Source organism: Colias philodice, chromosome 17 (genome assembly GCF_061535455.1).
Source record: "Colias philodice isolate Cphi_HAF_F1 chromosome 17, ilColPhil1 Martin Lab GWU primary, whole genome shotgun sequence".
Classification (NCBI taxonomy): domain Eukaryota; kingdom Metazoa; phylum Arthropoda; class Insecta; order Lepidoptera; family Pieridae; genus Colias; species Colias philodice.
In genome coordinates this window covers 10,489,184-10,512,622 of record NC_143102.1, presented here as the reverse complement: position 1 = coordinate 10,512,622, position 23,439 = coordinate 10,489,184, and the positions used below count along the sequence as shown (strand labels likewise).

Sequence of the window (23,439 nt, the reverse complement as noted above, 5' to 3'; positions counted from 1 at the left end):
TGTCTATTCCCACTTTTTTCGTAATGTTTGCAATTATTTTTACTTCCGGTGGGAAATAAGAATAAACGCCCCGCGCCCGCGCCAATTCTCTTCCATTAACATTTCATCTGTTCGCAGGGTAAGTCGATTTACATATTTTATTATTAATTATTGGTCTCATATTGTACTTGGAGTGATTAATTAATGATTTGAGTTTTATTGTTGTCTTTCTTTATACATTTTCCTTACTAACAATTAAATTTGTTACTTTAGGTAATTATAAAATATAAAAAGACTTCATTTCAATTCATGATGATTTATTCTTTTGTTTTTTTTCAATGGTTTAATAAAAACAAGTGATGTCTGATTTTTAATGCTTTGTTTTTTTAAATAGTCATTTATCGTTTTCAGTAACTTCGAGATTCTACGTGACTTCGTGCCTCAACATGTTCCAAGCATCATCTAGCAACAATGGCGGCAACGCAGCGGCAATGGCGTGCATCGCTACCGGTAAGCTTTATTCAATTTATTAGGTTTAAAGTCAATTAATATACCTACATATATTTTCATAAGGCTCTGTTAGGTAGGTAATCAATCACTTTTATCTTTTATTGTGCAAATTGAAATGTTCTGAATAAGTTGATACCTACTTTTAATAATAACAAAGATTTTTTTTATAAAATTGGTATCTGATGTTTAACATCTTAATACCTACGTAATTACCGTTGTTGTCATGTGTGTCTATGTACTTACTACTTACCTTATAGGTTACAGAATAAAGTCATTTTCTTTAACATAAAATAGAATAGAAAATAATATTTTAAAATAATATATAATAATATGTATAAATGTAGTAGGTAATAAGTCGGTAATATATTTTTTTTCCTAATTTGTTGTACTTACATCGAAATGAGCGGGAATCGCGAACCGGCAACGCGCGCGACGAGCGGGCGCGCCGCTCGCCGCGGACGGCGTCGGTCGCCATTTTGTGTGATAGATATATTTATTATAAAAATAAATTAGATATTTGGTAATTCATTCAACATTGTAAATATCCTTAAATAGTAAAAATTTAATTATTATAAATCATGAAATTGTCTCTGATCATTCAAACACATGTTAGGTATATCAATGTTCTGTATTTTAACGTATGTTATAAGGATACATACCTACCTATTTTCTTTTTAATGAAAGCTTTCTGCCAGTGAGTAGTTAAAATTGGTCCAGACGCTTTGAAAATTTGTATGTAATTGAACGTATATTATATATTTTATTTTATATTTATTTATTTTTAACTTATCTGTGGGTATAGATAAAGTATTGATATTTTCGGTTTAATTTCAATTAATTCTTCACATTATGTAGCGAAGTTAATTTACACTATTATATTAGAAAACTAGCGACCCCGGCTTCGCACGGGTGCAATGGCGGCTGGCCGGTAGGTACCTACCGCCGCAAACGCTATGTCCCGCAATTTTTAAATCTGTAATATTTTCGAAAATATTCACTTAAGTCATACGGTGTAAAGGGCCATATAGATCTATATTAAATGAACAATGTATTCAAGGTATTTAATTGGTTAAGGATTAATGCTGTATTAGTTAAAATCGCTTCGAAAATTAACCATTATTCATTGTCGTAAAAAGTAAATGTCAGAAAAAAGTTATTGTGGGTTATCCATAAGAGATAGACATAATATACATATTATATATAACCATCACGGACTTTTCTATAGACCTTTTCAGTGTTTACAATACTTAGTATATTATTTTGATAAAACTCGTTGGGTTCAGCCTGCGTTTGCAATGTAAGCGGAAAAAATGCGTTTGATAAAATTATTTGCGACATCACATTAGAAACCTCAAAAATAACAGTACTCCATTATTTAATGGATGTTATTATACATATTATAAACCTTCCTCTTGAATCACTCTTATCTACCTATTAAAAAAAACCGTATCAAAATCCGTTGCGTAGTTTCAGATTTAAGCATACAAAGGGACATAAGGAAATAGGGACAGAGAAAGCGACTTTGTTTTATACTATGTAGTGATAGTGATGTAGATAGGTACTTACTTTCAACATTAAAGCGAGATTTATAAACCAGATTTTAGAATTACATAGGAGACGGAAGGACGACTAAGTTGTATCATATACCTACTAGAGTCATTTTACTTGATAGGTAATGAGATTAATTTTAATTTGATATTACAAATATATAAGTTATATGTATACCTACATGATTTAATAATTGCCAATAACAGTATGTAAACTATTTCCATAAAATAATAACATTCCATCATATTACGTAAGTACATAGTTTTGATAGGATTAAAATTAACATGATAAATAATTCTAGATATGTTTGATTATACGAGTATAATATTATACTGAAACGTAGATCGTCGCGAATATTTTTTTATAGATTGCGGGGTAAGGTAGAATGACGCCATATTTTCTATTCGTATTTAGTAGCGAGCTTAGTATTTTTTTTAGAGTAGTTTCGACTCCTTTTTCATTTTGGATCTCATTCTCAACCCATATCTAATCGATTTATATTTTTGTGTTACGAAATTTTAGAAATGAAGTAGTGATTTCACTAGGGATACTTTCTTTAACATATTTCATACGGATTTGTATTTTATAATCATAGGTACAACGCATTATTCTTTGTTTGGGACATTTCAATTTGCTTAACAAATTATAAATAAATTGTGCGGCACTATATAAATATTATGTTACTTCTGACCTGATAAAATCTCATTCTGTTTTTATTATTATTTTAATCGGTCAAATTATTATTAAAGGGTCAACGCATCAAGCCGATCCCCGGTTTAAGGGTAACAACGCACAATGTGTCGCGATGGCAACATGCGCGGCTGTTTACTCTTCTATTCTAAATAGAGCCGTATTTTCTCAGGAAAATATTGACACTATTTTAGACTTTGGTGACATGTTATACATTCAAGTAAGACCACTTGGGGTTGCGCATAATCATCCTCATTTATATCCTGAAGAATTGCCTTCTGATATACGTGTAGGGACCTATTTGGCTAATATTAAATCGATGGCAGACAACGATAGTTGGATCGACAACGGACTGTTTCCCACATGTGACAGCGACATAGCCACTTACACTTTACAATTAAAATTAATCCTAAAAAATAAAATATTTCACACTGCACATAACGACTCCACACATAGCTACCTTTTCACCGGCGCTAATAATACGATATCTTTTTGGAGGTCAAATAATTCATATTTTATTTTTAATAGCCATAAAGTAGACGCTAATAATAAATACGTCCATAACTCGCATTCGGTAGGAGCCGCACGTCTCTTTCAGTGCAACAATTTAGATACTCTTGCAAAGTTTTTGTTTTGGAATCCGGCGTTTGGTAGTCAATATCAAATTCATAAAATTATTTTAAATCATTTTCATAGTGTAAATATTATTAATGAATTAGTTAGTGTAGACAATCAATTAGTTAATGTAGACGACCCTAAATTGTCTAATTTAAAACCGATAGTTTTAGTTAATAAAGGTATACCCCCAAAATATGACCCTAAATTAAATTCCCTAAAACCAAAAGTTTTAATTCAAAATATTCGCGACCCTAAATTAACAACACTGACACCCGTTGTCTGCATAACAAAATTATCCGACGTTAGGATTGTAGGTAAAAAACGCGGTAGACCGGCTAAATATAATAACAAACAAAACAATATAAACGTAGATTCAGATAGTTCATCAGTAAATTCAGTAGAAGTAGGACGTAAGAGGGGACGACCAGGTAGGCGATCTATAGATGCAAATTCTCATTTAAAAGCGGTCACAAAGTATAATGAAAAACATCCCGAGGTTAATAGGCAGGCAGTTCAGAAATATAACGAAAGCAATCCTGAAATTCATAGGCGGGCAGTTCAGAAGTATAGTCAGAGTAATCCAGAAGTTAATAGGCAAGCCGTTCAAAAGTATAGTCAAAGTAACCCAGAGGTTAATAAGCAAGCAGTAGATAGGTACAATGAAGTAAATCGAAATTTAGACGTTGAATTACGGAATTCAAACAATTTAATAGGTACAAAGAGTGGCGACGGCTTAACTGTCGTCAAATTGTATAGTTTTAAAAACATTTCATTATTAGATAGGGAAGCGTTTTTGTGTAGGCACTGTAATGCTAGATTGTTCTTTGAGGAAAAGAATCGTATCAAGTGGTGCTGTGGGGCTGGCGCTTATAACGTTCAAAATTTCCCGCCTTTAAATGAACCATTTTATAGCTTTCCTTCTTTTTTGCATAAACCTAGGGCTTATAATAATTTATTTGCTTTTAGTGCTTTAGGCGTTTCACACGGATTTCAACATCCGACAACGGGGGTATCATTTTTAAAAATTCAAGGGAGGGTTTATCACAGAGTTTTCGATCTTGCGTACTCAGAAACTACTAATCCGGCTGGACTTTACATCTATGATAACAGTGAGCGAGAGAGCCTCGCTACAAATTTAAATTTAGATTTAACTGTCATTCGATCGATTACAAATTTCTTGCATAATCACAACCCTTATATAGAGTGCTTCAAGCGGCTGAGCCAAGAACCATCCGACCACGCACACCTCATTTTTGAGCACACCACACGACGCACACATGGCAACATTCTCGGTGATATGCCTTTAGGCAACGAGATTGCTGCCATTATAAGCAATGAGCAGGAGCGTTACATTCCTCGCGCCATTGCAATCTGGAAAATTGGAGACAAAAAGCCTCACACAGTAGATATAATGCATCCCCTATATGAAACTTTTCAATATCCATTATTGTATCCGCACGGTAACCCTGGATGGTTTCCTAACAAAACGGACAATAATGGAGCAAAACTAACCCAAAACAAATATGTTAGATGTCTCCTTCTGAGCGAATCCCGTTTCAACGATTTTAATCGTTTGTCCGAAGAGTGGTTAGTTGATATGCAATGTAGGATTTTAGAAGAAAGACTTCGTTACCTGTATAACATCCAAAAAGGTAACACGGATAATGCTCTCCGTTCCGCTCCATTAAGAGAAGTAGAGTCAGTTTTACAGCAGATCAGTGTAGATGAGACTATTCGAGGAGAGGGTGGGGTTGTGCCTGGTAGAGTTTATTTGCCAAGTAGTTACACGGGGGGGCCTAGATATATGAAGCAAAAGTATATGGATGCTATGGCAGTAGTTAACAGATTAGGATTGCCATCTTTTCTTTTAACTTTAACTTGCAATCCCAAATGGCCTGAAATACAAAATTCAACAACAGGTCATCATAATACGCCTTCAATTTGTGCTAGAGTTTTTAACATTAAATTACAACAACTTTTGAGGGATCTTCGCACAGGGGTTTGGTTTGGTAAAATTGTTTATATTTTATATGTAATAGAGTTCCAAAAACGGGGATTACCACACGCTCATATCTGTTTTGCAGTCGAGGGTGGTGGCCCCGTTCACGGTACTGATGTGGATAAATTTATTAGAGCAGATATTCCTGACGCTTCAGAAGTTGATGGAAAATTAAGAAAAGCTGTTTTAGATTACATGGTACATGGTCCATGCGGTCCGCCGCATAGGACAGATTTAAAATGTTGGGATAGTGAAAAAAAAAAATGTACAAGCTATTTCCCAAAACCAGAGACAGAAGTCACATATTGTAATGATAAAGGGTTTATTAACTTAAAGCGTAATAGTAAGAATACAGCCACCATTAAGTACAGAGGGAGGGATGTAGAAATTAGTGATTTGTGGATAGTACCATACAACGCTGCACTTCTTCTTAGATATGATTGCCATTTAAATTTAGAATCAGTGTCCACTCGAACAGTCATTAAATATCTCTTTAAATATATGACTAAAGGTCCAGACGAGGCTCGAGTCGCCATTGTTCCAGATGAACTAAAAAATAACGAAATAGAACAGTACGTCACAAAACGATACATCGGTTCTGGTGAGGCTGCTTGGAGAGTTTTTGAGTTTGACGTCACGGGACGTGAGCCTACTGTAAAGATGTTAGACGTGCATTTAGAAAATCATCAATCAATTTTTTTTAAGGCGGGAAATGAAGCGCGTGCAGTTCAGAATTCGGGTTCGGATCTCGTCACGTATTTTAATCGTCCCCTCGGTGAAGAATTCGATAGTTTAACATATTTAGATTTTTACGAGAGGTATATCGTTCATTCCAGCCGCCCCTCAACAAAAAATACAACCATTTATAATATGACCAACGGTAAATTTTTGACGAAAAGACAGAGGGGAGAAATAGTGACGCGTTTATTTTGGGTCGCGCCCAACAGAGGTGAACAATTTTATTTAAGATTACTGTTAGCTTTACACCCCTGCCGTAGTTACAGGGATCTTTATAACTTGGGTGGTCCAAATTGTAACACATTCCAGGAGGCCGCTAAAGCCGTTGGTATCGCCAACGATGAAGCCGAATACGAGATAGCTATGCAGGAAGCTTCATGTTTTTTGACCGGACCACGCCTGCGTAACTTTTTTGTATTATTGGCTGTTAACGGGGTAGCAGTAGCGACACTGTGGGAAAAATTTAAAAATGAGCTAGCTGAAGATATACTTAACCGCGTAAATAACGATCCGGATAGAGCGTACACCCAGGCCTTGGTTCAAATTGACCGTCTATTGCGAAAACATGGTTCGTGTTTGTTAGAGCAAGGTTTGCCTGACGCGCACGATGACACCACCGAACTAGGTCGTGAGAAGGCTCTACACGATGCAGACGGGTTACGCGAATTTGTGGATGTTTGGACGCCCAAGCTGTCTCATGACCAGCGGCAAGTGTTCGAATATGTGCAAAATTTGCTCACTGATCACGGTTTTCGCAATAGTAACGAAAGTGCTATTTATATAGACGGTCCGGCAGGCACTGGTAAAACGTTGCTATTAAATACGATAGCAGCGTACGTGAGGGGCGTACTCAACGGTGTAGTTTTATGCACAGCGAGTTCAGGTATTGCCGCGCAGAACTATGACGGCGGTATGACTGCGCACAGTATGTTTAAGTATCCGTTAAGCGCTATTGACGATTTAGGCTATTGGTATGTAACAAACGGAACCCAGAGAGCTGAACTCATACTACACTCCGATTTAATTATTTACGACGAAGCGCCGATGGTACACAAGTACCTCATTCATTTGTTAGATAGGTCTTTGCAAGACTTGACAAAGTCTAATAAAAGTTTTGGGGGAAAGGTTATCATTTTTGCTGGAGATTTTCGTCAGATTCCGCCCGTAGTTACCAACGCCAAGTGTCATTCCGATATATTTAATGCGTCAGTAAAATCATCGCCCTTATGGCAGAGTTTAAAGACGTTTTCACTAACTACACCTCAGAGGTGTAGTGAAGACAGTGTTTTTTCCGATTTTTTGCTTCAAATAGGTTCAAATAATTTGCCTTTACATTCGGTAAAGGTCGGTAGATCTTGTCAAAATTTAATAGACCTTTCACTTTTATCATTTACTACTGATTTAAATGAGTTAATTAATTTTGTTTTTTCGGATTTCCTTTTAGAAAACGAGCCAGAAGTTTGTATAGGTAGGGCCATTCTTTCCACTCACAATTCAAATATTAGAGAAATAAATAGGACTGTATTAGACCGTTTGCCAGGCGACCTTTTACATTTCTATTCAGTAGATAAAACGGCTACGGATGACACTGACGAATTGTATTTAGGCGTAGACGTGTTGAATAGTATGCACCCTAAAGGTATACCAGAACACGATCTCACTTTAAAAGTAGGATGTATTTGTATAATAATTCGTAACCTTAGTTTTTCAGATCATTTAGTTAATGGTACAAAAGTTATAATCGTAGCGACTTCACCTCGATTAATAACAGTTCGCAAACCGGGAATAGCCGAATTGTTTTTTATACCGCGAATCATGTTTAAAGCCCCCATTGATCATAATAGTCCAATAGAAATGTGTCGATTGCAATTTCCCCTTCAGGTGTGTTATGCAATGACCATTCATAAGAGTCAAGGTCAAACTATTAATAGGGTCGGCATAGATTTAAGATCGGACGTATTTAGTCACGGACAGTTGTACGTGGCATTAGGTCGCGTACGGGATAGGAACGATTTAATGCTTCTTGTACATAGGGAAAAATTAATTAACGGTAAACCTTACGTAAATAACGTCGTCATTCCACAGTTACTTTAGGGATTTCCCACCATGCATTACACTATTCACTTTGCTTGGTAGATTGACGAGTTACACTTGCAAGCATTACACACTCGGCTTCCTGGAATGAAATTGTTCACCTCCGTTCTATATCAGAAATCAATTATTAAAATCAAATCATGTTGCCAACGTTTACATTGTGCGTATTTTTTTATGAACTCTTATCATCACGACGCTAACATTAAAAAACGAATTGATTCTACGTTAAAGTTGAAACACTGTGTAACAAATTATTTGTATTAAAGTAAAATGCGAGAGCGAATGTATAAGTTTGTTATTGGTTTTAAGGTTGTATGCGCATTGTCGAGTATTTATATGTCAGTGGCGGTGACAGTAATTTATAAAATTGACTGAACTTTTCTTATATATAATAATGTTATAATGGATATGTAAAGTCATAGCAGCTGCTTGGTTCATAGGAATTTAAATGGATTTGAATGGACCTTATCGGCTCGGTGACAGGTGGAAATGCGTGTCGAGAGTCCTCTGCAAGGCGGTAGGTCGTGAGTTCCGGAGCCGGCGGCCGGCCGTGGGAGGCGCAGGAGCGACTCTGTCGCAGAGGTGAGTGCGGTGCCCTAAGTCACTTTGCATTGGCGCTGCGTCGCGCCTGCAGTGATGGCGGTGACTAGATGTAGACAGTGTCGAAACAATAGAATATTACGATTGATAATGCGGGGCGTTTCTCTCAAGTTGTATGTATTAATATTTATATTACATCTCATATAATATGTCATAATTGTGCTAACCTAACCAAAATATTTGCGTATTTGAAAAAAAATGGACAGATCACGGATACACAAAATAAAAACAATTTTATGTTCCTATAAATAATTGTTATTTATTCTAAGTATCAAATTTGATAAATGTTGAGTGAATGTTATCACTATCATGTAAACAAAATTTAAATGGATATGATTATTAATATTATTTTATTAATATACCGAGAAATATTCACAAAACGAAAGATGTCGTTTACTTTAAAAGTCAAAGCAGTATCATGAAAGGTCGGGAACCTTCAGATGCTGGGAAATGTTACCCAGGCATTTTTTTTTTCTTTTTCATATAAATCGCATTTTACTTTTCCAAAAAGCTGGTACATCTCAGTAAAATGAGCATTCTTTCGATTTCTTTTGCTGCAAAGATTTCGTAGTGGGATTATGTTGTAGGCAATAAAAAGACAAAAAAAGCAAAACAGAATATTGTTCATTGACTATTAAATAAAAATAATCATACTTTTACATTTAAGTTGTGCTTTAAATTCAGTGATTTAACTTTATTTATGGTTATTTCCGAGATACCAAATTAGGCTTATTTTTCCGAAATTAACCGAATAGAAATAATATTTATTAACTATCAAATTATGTGGTAATATAAAATGTGCTAACCCTAAGCTTCTTTTGATGCTGAGCAATGTTGTAAAATATAGATCGCTACATTATTAGGTAATTTTGCCCATCATTGTAACTTTTGTTTAAAACAACCTTCAGTGGTAGTTATAATATTTCAAACGTTATTTAATGACATATTATGAGTAAAAGAAACCTGTGTTTTCGCCATCATGCACAAACTATCGACTTGAATTTTCACCATTTTTTTTTTCCCGCGAAATAACACATGATATTCAATGAGTTACAACAAGTTGCTGATTTAAATTAGCGACACACACAATAGGCAGTGTTGACAGACAAATTAACCAACTATTTTACACCAAATACTTTGAATGTTGCCAAAGTATGAAGGTATTTTAACAATTTAAAAATTTGCATGAAGTGTTCTTCAAAGCAAAGCTGATGACCCATTGTACGCCAATCATCACATTTTCAGTACCCAATCACTTTATTACTTTATCTATGAATATTTTATTCGTATTATTATTTATCAAAATACAAACTCGATGCCATAAAGCATTGGTAGCACATCTCGTCTCTCTTTGCTTGAAGTGTTCTTCAAAGCAAAGCTGATGACCCATTGTACGCCAATCATCACATTTTCAGTACCCAATCACTTTATTAATTTATCTATGAATATTTTATTAGTATTATTATTTATCAAAATAAAACTCGATGCCATAAAGCATTGGTAGCACATCTCGTCTCTCTTTGCTTGAAGTGTTCTTCAAAGCAAAGCTGATGACCCATTGTACGCCAATCATCACATTTTCAGTACCCAACCACTATATTAACCCAGTTGTTACTATCGTTCTTTTAAAAGGACGCACCATAAATAAAATTGTTATTAACAATGAGGGCATTTTTGAAAAAAATGTTTATATTCGTTTGAAACCTCACGGTTGTAGGAATTGGAAAATTAAAGTGTTGTGTCGTTTTATAACAGTGGTATATTTTTAAATTATTTTAGAATTTCAGTCATTTTCCATTGATAAATCAAGTTAAATGTATTATCAATAAATTACAACAAATTACTTGATTTATTTTAAATACACGTAATTTGAAACGTGTTTTATCAGAAATATATATTACCTACTATTAGATTACATTTTATTTGTGATATTTATGCAGTTTTAATTGCCGTTCTTTTAAAAGGCCAGTAGTAATATGTACTACTACAGAGTACTTTTTTGCGCATGCACTCTTTGAAGAGCATCACAGCATCGGCGAAGCCATGGTGCTCTACTATGGCGGCCATCCATGCAAGCAATTCATAAGAGGGAAACCAATAAGATGGGGGTATGAATTTTGGGTGGGAGCGACACGGTTAGGTTGCAGAGTTTGGTGTGATCCATACCAAGAACAATCGAATGATGTTGGTAATCAACACAAATACCAAATGCCTCTGGGATTGGGTGCAAGCGTTGTATTACAGTATGCCGATGTACTGCGACAAATATAGGGCAAAGCTGCATTCCATTTATTTTTTAACAACTTTTTTACGTCCATTCATCTCATTGATGAACTTCGAGTACGAGGAATAAAGGCTACTGGCACAGTACGGGAAAATCGCGTCGCGAAATGCCCTTTGCCTTTGAGAATTGAAAAAGACACCACGAGGTACATTCAAGCATCAATCGACCAGAGCAGAACAAATTTATTTTGCAAATGGAATGATAACAGTGTTGTGACTGTTGCATCAAACGTTGATACGATTCAGCCTGTGTCTACGGTAAAGAGATTTTCACAACAACAGAAGAAAAATATACATGTCGTAAAAAAAGTACGAGAAAATGGGATGGGAGGGTTGGACAGATCCGACCAGAGCATCGGTTTGTACAAGACATCTATCAGAGGCAAGAAGTGGTATTTTTCTTTGACTTGTCATGGACTAGATATGGCAGTACATAATTCTTGGCAAATATATAAGTAAAAGGGGGCCATTATGATTATCTCCACATTCGTAGAAGTGTTGGAACTGCTCTGCTCGAAACATATAAGAATGAGGAACGTAAAGGTGCTAGAGTTTCCGTGAAACCTCTGGATTTGATGGAAAAGATCACATCATTAGGTACAGAGACAAGCAGCTTCGGTGTATAGAATGTCACAAGAAAGCCAATTTCTATTGTCCTAAATGTAATGGAACCTTGCATTCTAAATTATGTTTTGAAAACTTTCATATTGCTACATAAAAATATGTGAAATGTATGTTGTCATTTTAATATCATAGTCTACCTACTTAGTAGTACATATTACTACCGTCCTTTTAAAAGGACACCATTTTCCGAGATTTCCACGATAGATAAAATTTTTATACTATTTTTCCAGTTAAACTTTTTGCAATATGGACACAATATGTAAATTTCACCTTAATATGATAACAAAAATTGTTTCAGTAACATCTGGGTTAATATACCTATGAATATTTTTTTAGTATTAATTTATTATTTATCAAAATACAAACTCGATACCATAAAGCATTGGTAGCACATCTTGTCTCTCTTTGCTTGAAGTGTTCTTCAAAGCAAAGCTGATGACCCATTGTACGCCAATCATCACATTTTCAGTACCCAATCACTTTATTACTTTATCTATGAATATTTTATTCGTATTATTATTTATCAAAATACAAACTCGATGCCATAAAGCATTGGTAGCACATCTCGTCTCTCTTTGCTTGAAGTGTTCTTCAAAGCAAAGCTGATGACCCATTGTACGCCAATCATCACATTTTCAGTACCCAATCACTTTATTAATTTATCTATGAATATTTTATTAGTATTATTATTTATCAAAATAAAACTCGATGCCATAAAGCATTGGTAGCACATCTCGTCTCTCTTTGCTTGAAGTGTTCTTCAAAGCAAAGCTGATGACCCATTGTACGCCAATCATCACATTTTCAGTACCCAACCACTATATTAATATACCTATGAATATTTTTTTAGTATTAATTTATTATTTATCAAAATACAAACTCGATACCATAAAGCATTGGTAGCACATCTTGTCTCTCTTTGCTTGAAGTGTTCTTCAAAGCAAAGCTGATGACCCATTGTACGCCAATCATCACATTTTCAGTACTCAACCACTATATTAATTTACCTATGAATATTTTTTTAGTATTAATTTATTATTTATCAAAATACAAACTCGATACCATAAAGCATTGGTAGCACATCTTGTCTCTCTTTGCTTGAAGTGTTCTTCAAAGCAAAGCTGATGACCCATTGTACGCCAATCATCACATTTTCAGTACCCAATCACTTTATTAATTTATCTATGAATATTTTATTCGTATTATTATTTATCAAAATACAAACTCGATGCCATAAAGCATTGGTAGCACATCTCGTCTCTCTTTGCTTGAAGTGTTCTTCAAAGCAAAGCTGATGACCCATTGTACGCCAATCATCACATTTTCAGTACCCAATCACTTTATTAATTTATCTATGAATATTTTATTAGTATTATTATTTATCAAAATACACTCGATACCATAAAGCATTGGTTGCACATCTTGTCTCTCTTTGCTTGAAGTGTTGTTCAAAGCAAAGCTGATGACCCCCTGTACGCCAATCATCACATTTTCAGTACCCAACCACTATATTAATTTATCTATGAATATTTTATTAGTATTAATTTATTATTTATCTACTGAATGAACTATATACTGAAGCCCTATGCTTCTTGAGGAGATAAAGGAACAATCATCAACATTATTTTATTATAAGTATCGAAATATAAACTCAGCACCATAAAACATAAGAGGTACATCTTGTCTCCTCTTTTCTATTCAAAGCAAAGCTTATGATTGGGTATAATAATATACAACATTTTCAGTACTTAAATTGTAAATTATACCCGAATCCTCATAAATTGAAACTTTGATTACAGATTATATATTATAATAATCACACCTGCGCAAAGCATGCATATGCATTTACGAGTATTTTATGTAAAAAATATTGTAACAAGAATATTATGGTTATTCATCACATCGAATAAATTCAAGCGTTTGTTACTAACGTAAATAATATAAAGGGTGGAATTTTTACTTCTTAGATTATTTCGTATGCCTTTAATTTGCATAAATTAAAATGTATTTTTAATTATTCTATTTAAAACGGCAAATTGTTTAATAGCTACCAAAAAAAATACATAAAAAATATCAGAAAAAAGAAATATACAAAAAAAACACACAAAAAAGAACAAAAACAAAAAAAAATATCAGAAAAAAAGAAATATACAAAAAAAGACAAAAAAAACACTAAAAAGAACAAAAAAAAATAACAAAAAAAAAACGAAAAAATAATAATGATAGAACATCAAGAATATATTTGCCGCATCAACGAAACAAGAAACAAATACTGGAATTACATACGTTATCTAATTAAAATAGCCATTTTACTATTATAATAAACAGTCATAGCCATTTTACTATTATAGAAAGCAATGAAAACATTGGTCAGACGCAATAGCCAAACAAACATGAGTGACATGATGACTTTTTCTCACTCCAAAAATGTCTCGAAGCTGACAAAAGAAATTTTCTGTTCACCAAAGGAAACGTCGTAAGTGGACAAAATCCTTGATAAAAGCCAAAGAAAATTGACTATCACAGTGAAAGTTCACGGTAAATATAATATATGTAATTAAAAAAAATGGCATTATGATCCAGTTGCCGTCGTATGTGAGGTCACAAAGTTTTGGAACTAAACTGAAGTGCAAATTATAACCGAACGAACATGAAACTAAAATCCTAATATTAACGACATCAAATACAACACTGAAGGCTATGCTTTTATGATTGATTTGTATGATAATATTTTCTGAAACGACATCCAAACAAGAACATGAATTCTATCCGGTTGCTGATCGCACTCGCTGGGCTTCCCAAAAGGGTCTCACCCGGTGGGGTTGATCGCACGGATCCTGCAAGCAAGTGAAGTTAATGAATTTTAATTTACCTACATAAAAATACTTGACTGTATTCAGTATTGAAGTATGGTGGAATAGTTCGATATATATGTGAATAGCGTTTATTTAGTAATTCCAGTATTTTGAATCACCTCAATCAAGCAAGATCAAGATTTATTTTATAATTTAGTATAAAAAAATGTATTCGTATTAATTTATTCTTTCATCTCGTTTTAAATGGAACTAAAGTTTAAAACAAATGTTGGTTGTCGATTATTATGTACTTATGAAAAAAAAATATATTAACATACACGTTACGTTGTCAACAGTTATTTTAAAATAAATTAAAGTTATAATATTGTAATTCGTATTGCAAAAATAAAAACTTTCTTCCTTACTTTTACTCTGCCTTCTCTTCTTCGAGAGAAACTTTATTGAATTAAAGTATCAGGCAACTCTTCTATTTTTTCGCTATACCTTCTTATGTAACTCGCCCTTTTCGTTTCGTGTTATTTAATTACACCACTGTGCCTATTCTTCTTTCTCTTCTTTATATCTTCTCTAAATTCTTCTTAATACGTTATAGTTTATACTACTTATGTGTAATTTAAAAAAAAGTCAACGTTAACCTGTAATATTAAGAACTCATTGTATATAAAGTACATACTATCATTATGTAAAATACATTTTATCTTAATGTACCTAATGTTGGAATACAGCTGGTCGACTGGTTATTTATTTTGTAATTTGAAACATTTCATTGCTTGCTTGCTTAAAATAATTAAAGTGACTATGTAGTAAGTACGGTTATCGTACAAACTCCAAACCTATCGAGAACTGAAGAATTGTTATACTAACTAAGTACAATCAATTGCTTTTTTCACATGCATATAATATATCTATAAAATATAATTTTAGTTTTTATTAGATACATAAGTAGAACATTTATGTTTACGTATCACCTATAAGTTTTTGTTATTTACAATATTTTATTAAGACAATGTAAAATGTATGAAATACTCTAAGAGTTGAAAACATCTTTTGTTAGTATGATAACCATATTCTTGAATATTTTCCAACGCAAAAAAAAACTACATTATCAAAAACAATTAATCAATATCATAATTACTTCGAAAATGCATAGTGTCTTATTGTGATTTTTTTACCAAGGATATCTTTGCCCGAAGATCAATTCATAAGTCACTTTTTAAATTGCAAAAATACCTTCATACTTTGGCAACATTCAAAGTATTTGGTGTAAAATAGTTGGTTAATTTGTCTGTCAACACTGCCTATTGTGTGTGTCGCTAATTTAAATCAGCGACTTGTTGTAACTCATTGAATATCATGTGTCATTTCGCGGGAAAAAAAAATGGTGAAAATTCAAGTTGATAGTTTGTGCATGATGGCGAAAACACAGGTTTCTTTTACTCATAATATGTCATTAAATAACGTTTGAAATATTATAACTACCACTGAAGGTTGTTTTAAACAAAAGTTACAATGATGGGCAAAATTACCTAATAATGTAGCGATCTATATTTTACAACATTGCTCAGCATCAAAGAAGCTTAGGGTTAGCACATTTTATATTACCACATAATTTGATAGTTAATAAATATTATTTATAACGAAGTCGGTGCAAGTGACATTTACCCTCAGACGCGATACTTGTCCACCCGTTCAACTTAACGGAATAACAATTCCCCAGTCAGAAGATGTGCGTTACTTGGGTATATACTTGGACAGACGTCTTACATGGAAGAAACATATATTCACAAAAAGGAAAGCTCTTAGTGTACAGTTTCGCAAATTGTACTGGCTCTTGGCGCGTAACTCTGGCCTTTCACTGAACAACAAACTTCTTTTGTACAAGTCTATCCTCAAACCAATTTGGTCATATGGAGTTGAACTTTGGGGTACTGCAGCTCACTCTAATCTGGAAATTATACAACGTTTCCAGTCAAAAATACTTCGTATCATATCTCGAGCTCCGTGGTTCATTAGCAATTGTCATCTTCACCGTGACTTGTTTATTCCAACTGTTAAAGAGGAAATTCTCAAGAAACTTAAGACATATAAAAGCCGTATAAAAAATCACCCCAACATACTTGTCTGGAACATGATGGAGCCCACTCGCACTTTTAAGCGCATAAAACGGAGAGCTCCACAAGACCTCCTTCAACCGTAGAATCAGACTCACCATGATCATAGAAAATATTATATGGAGACGCCACTGGGCGTTTGCCATGCATGCCAACATTAAAACTTTTAACCACCAGCTTAATGCTTAATAAGGCAGATTGCAGGTTTAGAGGAGATTTAAAAAAAAAAAAAAAAAAAAATATTATTTCTATTCGGTTAATTTCGGAAAAATAAGCCTAATTTGGTATCTTGGAAATAACCATAAATAAAGTTAAATCACTGAATTTAAAGCACAACTTAAATGTAAAAGTATGATTATTTTTATTTAATAGTCAATGAACAATATTCTGTTTTGCTTTTTTTGTCTTTTTATTGCCTACAACATAATCCCACTACGAAATCTTTGCAGCAAAAGAAATCGAAAGAATGCTCATTTTACTGAGATGTACCAGCTTTTTGGAAAAGTAAAATGCGATTTATATGAAAAAGAGAAAAAAAATGCCTGGGTAACATTTCCCAGCATCTGAAGGTTCCCGACCTTTCATGATACTGCTTTGACTTTTAAAGTAAACGACATCTTTCGTTTTGTGAATATTTCACGGTATATTAATAAAATAATATTAATAAACATGTCCATTTAAATTTTGTTTACATGATAGTGATAACATTCACTCAACAATTACGTTTTACATCTCACTACTACAACATATTGGCTGCATCATATCGATCGCTTGGCTTCATCCTACGGTGCTTCAAAGAATTCAAGGATCCTAAAACAGCGCTTGTACTTTACAACAACTTCGTTCGTAGTCGTCTGGAGTATTGTTGTACAGTCTGGAACCCATCTTATCAAACGCATATAATTCGGATCGAGCGTTTACAAAAATTACTGGTCCGTTGTCTAGCATTCAGAACTGGAATTGGTAAAACCTGCACAAGTTATCTGGACAGACTCAATAACTTCAAGATGTTGAGCTTAAAATCTCGACGTACAATGTTAGATATATTTTTCTTATATAAAATAATTAATAATTGTATTGATTCTTCTGAATTATTGGGCAGAATATGTATTAATGTCCCCGCCAGGATCCCTCGATATCCCTGCGCTATACTCAGAACTCCTCCATTTCGAACAAACTTATGGAAGCATTCCCCAATAGTTAGACTTACCCATGAGTACAACGTTGTTGCAGCAAAGTCGCGTGAAATTGATATATTTCACAATTCACTTGCGGTATTCAAGCGTATTCTTAATAAACATTTCAATGAAACATGTCGATAAGCACCATACTATTTACAATAAATTGTAATAATAATAATAGTAGTCAGCATTAGTTTTTTAATTAGTAATTAGTAATATTAGTAAAAACGATATTATTGCAAATTTGTTTTGGATCTACTTTGGTTAATTATTATTTGTTTGTTTGTATTTCCTGCATCAGAAATTGTATTTCATTTTTTCATTAAACTAACATGATATTGTTATCCGTTTAAATATACGATTGTTGTAATTTCCTATAAGTAAAGAAACATATAGGACTTATTGTTATTATACGATAAGCTATTTTAGTATTAAGAGTTTATAAATTATGTTTTCTTTGTTGGAAATTCTTAATAAAAATAAAAACATTTATCAAATTTGATATTTATTTTAAATAACAATTATTTATAGGAACATAAAATTGTTTTTATTTTGTGTATCCGTGATCTGTCCATTTTTTTTTTCAAATACGCAAATATTTTGGTTAGGTTAGCACAATTATTATGACATATTATATGAGATGTAATATAAATATTAATACATATAACTTGAGAGAAACGCCCCGCATTATCAATCGTAATATTCTATTGTTTCGACACTGTCTACATCTAGCCACCGCCATCACTGCAGGCGCGACGCAGCGCCAATGCAAAGCGACTTAGGGCACCGCACTCACCTCTGCGTCAGAGCCGCTCCTGCGCCCGCCGCGGCGCGCGCCGGCCCGGCCACGTCTCGCCGCCGAGCGAGGCCGCTCGCGCGCAGCTCCGCCCGACACCGGCCCGGTACCGTCCGCGGATCCATTCCTTCCGTTGGACTAAAAGCGCCCGCTATCGTCTTTCATGATCCATCGTTATTCTATATTCGAAGGGCTATCATTTCATTTTTATAAATTGCATCACGTCCGACGTATATTTACAGTACAACGCGCTACATCATTACTTCTAATATCGTACTTTTACATTCGCTGAGCGCATTTTACAGTAATATTTAAATATTTTGTCTCGCTATGCTTCAATTTTCTATGTAGATCAATCAATTTTGTTTTTTAACATAAACTTACATGCACAACACAAACTATATTTTTGTGTACATAAAATCAATAAAGTTTAGTTTATAGGTATATAGACTAGAGTAAACTAGAGTAAATTAATTTAGATCGTGTAAATTATTGATGTAGAATGTAGATATTTTATTCATACATTTTATTTACGTGTATACCTAAGTATATATTTTTGATAGAATCATGGTTATATTTATTTAATTTTATTTTATTACACGCATAACGCTTTACTTAAACACGTGTCAATCATATACACACTTTACAATTTTTATTTCTTTTATAGTTAAGTATAATAGTAGTAATTAGTGTATATCGAGTACTTAGACGGTAGTTAGGTAACTCCGCCTGTGTTTGAGGGTGAATAGAATAAATTTTATAAGATTATTTTATTCTACCTCATCGCAGCCAGTCCCAAGCCTGGATAAAGGAGGAGGTGGTAGTTTTGCATTAATACAGAAAGTTTCAGATATAGGTAATCTGCTCAGTATGATGTGAAACACCTCGCTGCCAGTCAAAAAAATTGAAAACAGTGTTCCTTTTTGCGGATATTTGTCATAGGTTTATATTATCTTTTATAATATTCTTACTATCTTTCTAAATTTATGATACAACTTATATATTTCATATTTTCCAGATCGCAGAAGACGGACAAACAACACAAAAGAATAGGTTTAATATGACAACATTAAATCACAAGTTAAGTATATTATATTTGTTTGGCATAATTCCTGTTTGTCTAAAAAGAAGCATTAAAAAAACATAATATCTTGATTAAGTTTAGATAACAAAAGTATGGATGCAAAACTCTCAATAAATTTAAAAAAAGTGTATTAAAACGTTTAAAATGATTGCCAGTGATAAAAAATGAGGATAATCAAATATTTTATAAATGTTTTTTTTTTTTTCAGAAACGCCACAATTGAATCCCAGTAGAAATAGGAAAATATAAAAGACCAGTTTCATCCATAGGAAGAAAGATACTACTTATTTTACCAATAAAAGGACTTGAGGGCAAAATATTTTACATGTACATCAAGTAGCAAGTTAAGTACATAATATATTTATTGACCTAATTCCTGTTTGTGAAACATTTAAACTGCATAAATATAATAAATAACACATCATGATTAAATTTACATTTTAATCGACTTCGAAATTGGACTTATTCTCTTTTTCGCTTTGTTACATCATAATTTTTCACTGGGAAAACCGATTTTGAGAATTCTTTTTTTTTATTTGAAAGCTGCCTGCAATGTGGTGGTCCCAATTATTTGATTTAGTTTTGACAAATTGAAGGTTTTCATTAAATGTGGTTTTTTTTTTCAGAAATGCCACAAATTACTCTATAACATAAAGACAGTTTCATCAGGAGGAGGAATGACACAACCAATAAAAGGAATAATTGAAGTCAAAATATTGTACATATATAAAACAGGCTTTGTATCAGTACAAAATGGAATCACCAGTTAAGTATGTTAATTATATTTTTGGACTAATTTTTGTTTATGAAACGATCAAACTACATAAAGTATTGATGAAAAATAGTTTCCTCAATGCAACCTCTGTTACTATTAGAACAAAATATATTTTTTTATAAATTTATACTATTAACTATATTTGTTGTAAAATACATTAAAATCTTTAATGTCTAATCTAACTATAAAACTCTCGTCACAAACAATAAGTTTTATAATAAACATCGCTGTTAAAAACCAAAGTTGTGACTTTCAAGAATTCATATTATATCTATTAATAAATTGAATTTCAATCTAATTTTTATTATGGACTATTCTTGATTTTTGATTGATACTCATACTCATGCATGTGAAAAAGGATAACAAAAATATGTATTCATATTTTAAACAATTTCAGCCAGACGCGCCAGGTGCTCAAAGCAGCGTCACTAAGAAGAAACACGTGAAAGCACGAAACAGACCACCATCGTGCTCCGTGGAAGATCCGCATTGTTACGCTCCTATTGGTCTTAGCAAGATGTTATATTATATTATGTTTAGCCTTTAATATATTGATCCGACCTGTTTTTATAATATTTATTCAAAATTTTAAGTTTATCCATGCACTACTGTTTACGTCTAGCCCGGGGTAGCATATTTTTTGCTTCGATTATTATTTTGTAAATCGCACCCAAAAAATAATATTCAAGTGTATTTTCCTACGTTTTTTTTATGTATAGATTTTATTTAAGTTGTATGAAAAAATGTATTACTGTTACCATTAGTTGAATAATATAGTTATGTTAATAAAACCATTTTAGTTTCAATTATTGTTGTTTTATTCGCAATTCAAAAATAATTATTATTATTGATTTTATGAAACTAAATTTTGATATAATATGTAAATAATCTATGAAGATAGCTGTTTTATTATTGAAATAATTAAAGTTTTGATTAGATAAATTGCCTATCATCTACTACACAAGACAATGTTTAGTACTTGCCATAGAAACACATAGAAATGAACTACTAAAATCATTATTCACATGTTCGATTCAATAAACAGTGTATGAAGAACTTAACAAATTAATCATTGCAAACCGACAGATGGAACTGATATAAATAACTATATTTTTATCTTTTTATAATAAACTTTGTTATAACTTCCTAACACCTAATTCAGTAGGTACATAAATTAAAAAAGGCACTACGAGGATTATAAAATGATAGAATTAAAAAAAAAAACACTGATGAATGATATTGACAAATGAAAATTTTAAGATTTTAACTAAATAATATTATTGGTCCTAACTACTATTTAAATTATTGGCTTGCAGCTAAATTACTAAAATACCTAAGGGACTAGAAATATTGAGAAAACAACTTCAATTAAAAATCAACAAAGTCGATAAGTAAAATTATTTCGAGGTTTTACATAACGAACTACCTACCTACCTACTTAACATTTAATTTTAATATCAGCTACACTCCACAGGAGTACTTGTTTATATAATTCAGTTTTTTGTTAGTTTCAAGACAAGAGGTAATCATTATTTGTAGGTATATGAATATGTTCAATGAAATTAAAACACATTATTTAGGTATCTTATTTTGTATTGTATCTTTTAAAAACACGTTTTGCCAAGATCATTTTTTCATTAAATAATTTCAATCTTCTATTTTCATTATTGCTTCTGTTAAAAACAATCGCTTTCTATACTATCGAAGTCGTTCAAAACTGAAAGAGAAATTAGTGATATTTAAATTTTGTATTATAATGTTTAATATATAGTATTTAAAGACAAGTAATTTATCGGCTGGGATCTTAGAGACTAGGCTGCTCGAAAACTGAGCATTGATTTATTTATTTTTTCTTATATTTCGCTTTTTTATACTTTTAATTAAATAAGAAAAATAGGGTAGTACATAGTACATATTATATGATAAATGAATATCGATCAAATTATGAAGTATGGTGGTGTAAGATTTTTAAACATTATTTTTTCAATTATTATTCTTCAATATATAATATGTATATCATAATAACAATATTAAAGATTGATGTAACACAGTATAAATATACAGGTATTACATATATTTAACTTAAATGTGTCAGTTTGTTATTTTCTTTTTAGTTGGTACAACTATAAGTATGTACATACAACAAAAATACACAAATTACATTGCCAATTACATTCTGTTGTTGAAACATGTATAATGATTATAATAGAAAAAACGTACAATTTCGGTGTATTTTTTTTACATCAATGATCACATGTATATATATATATTTTATGATTATGAAACGATGAATTGCGATTAAGTACTTGTTTGTTTAATTGAGTAAGTGTTGTCTTGGACTTTTTTTTCTGACAAAATAAAAATTAGAAATTATATTGCTATAGTCCAAGAGCTGATGATAGCTAGAATAATTATAGATAAAAAAAACAACATCGTTTGTTAAAACTCTTAGAGCACACGGAAGCTCGCGGGCTGCTTGCAGCCCGCGCACAACGCACCAGCTAGTGTGAATTATAAAGCGAAAATAATCTATCGTGCAAATTAGGTGTTAATGAATTTAATTGATCCTTTACTATGGTTATACTATCGCGAATATCTTTTAAATTAATAATTTGCAAAAATGAATGATAATGTGTGACAATTCTTGCAGTTCCAATATTAAATGGTAGTATACCGGGTCCATCATCCAAGCTACTCAGGGTGGGATCCTCCGCTTGAATCAGGCACAGGATCAGAGGAAGGATTCTGTAACAATTTAGGTACCCTCTTAAACCTAAATTTAGCAACAGCGCCATATTTCTTCTTAGTATATATATGAATAGGTAAATCAGCCGGTACATCTGTTATAGGGATATCTAGAATTGAGTTCTCCGCGTCAGTATGAACTGTGACGGTGTCGGAATTTGCTTTAAGAGTATCTGATTTCGAATGTGCAGTAATCTTAATTGAATTGGAATGAACAGTAATTGTATCTGAACTTCTTTTTATTAATG

General features: G+C 32.6%; 1 protein-coding gene and 2 long non-coding RNA genes across 4 annotated transcripts in view; all 3 read left to right on the top strand.

Annotated features, from left to right (window-relative positions):
• LOC149481325 (uncharacterized) overlaps positions 1–23,439 on the top strand; it is a 350,361-nt gene that overhangs the window by 96,674 nt on the left and 230,248 nt on the right. The window lies entirely within an intron of this gene.
• Positions 1–23,439, top strand: part of LOC149481336 (nucleolar pre-ribosomal-associated protein 1) — a 47,493-nt gene that overhangs the window by 10,128 nt on the left and 13,926 nt on the right. The window lies entirely within an intron of this gene.
• LOC149481337 (uncharacterized) lies at positions 102–21,252 on the top strand. 2 transcript variants are annotated; one of them, XR_016316931.1, is made up of 5 exons: positions 102–118; positions 391–489; positions 19,606–19,667; positions 19,880–20,441; positions 20,844–21,252. It is a non-coding gene; the product is annotated as an uncharacterized LOC149481337 (long non-coding RNA). The 2 variants fall into 2 exon arrangements; XR_016316932.1 differs by lacking the exons at positions 102–118; positions 391–489 and adding an exon at positions 19,515–19,529.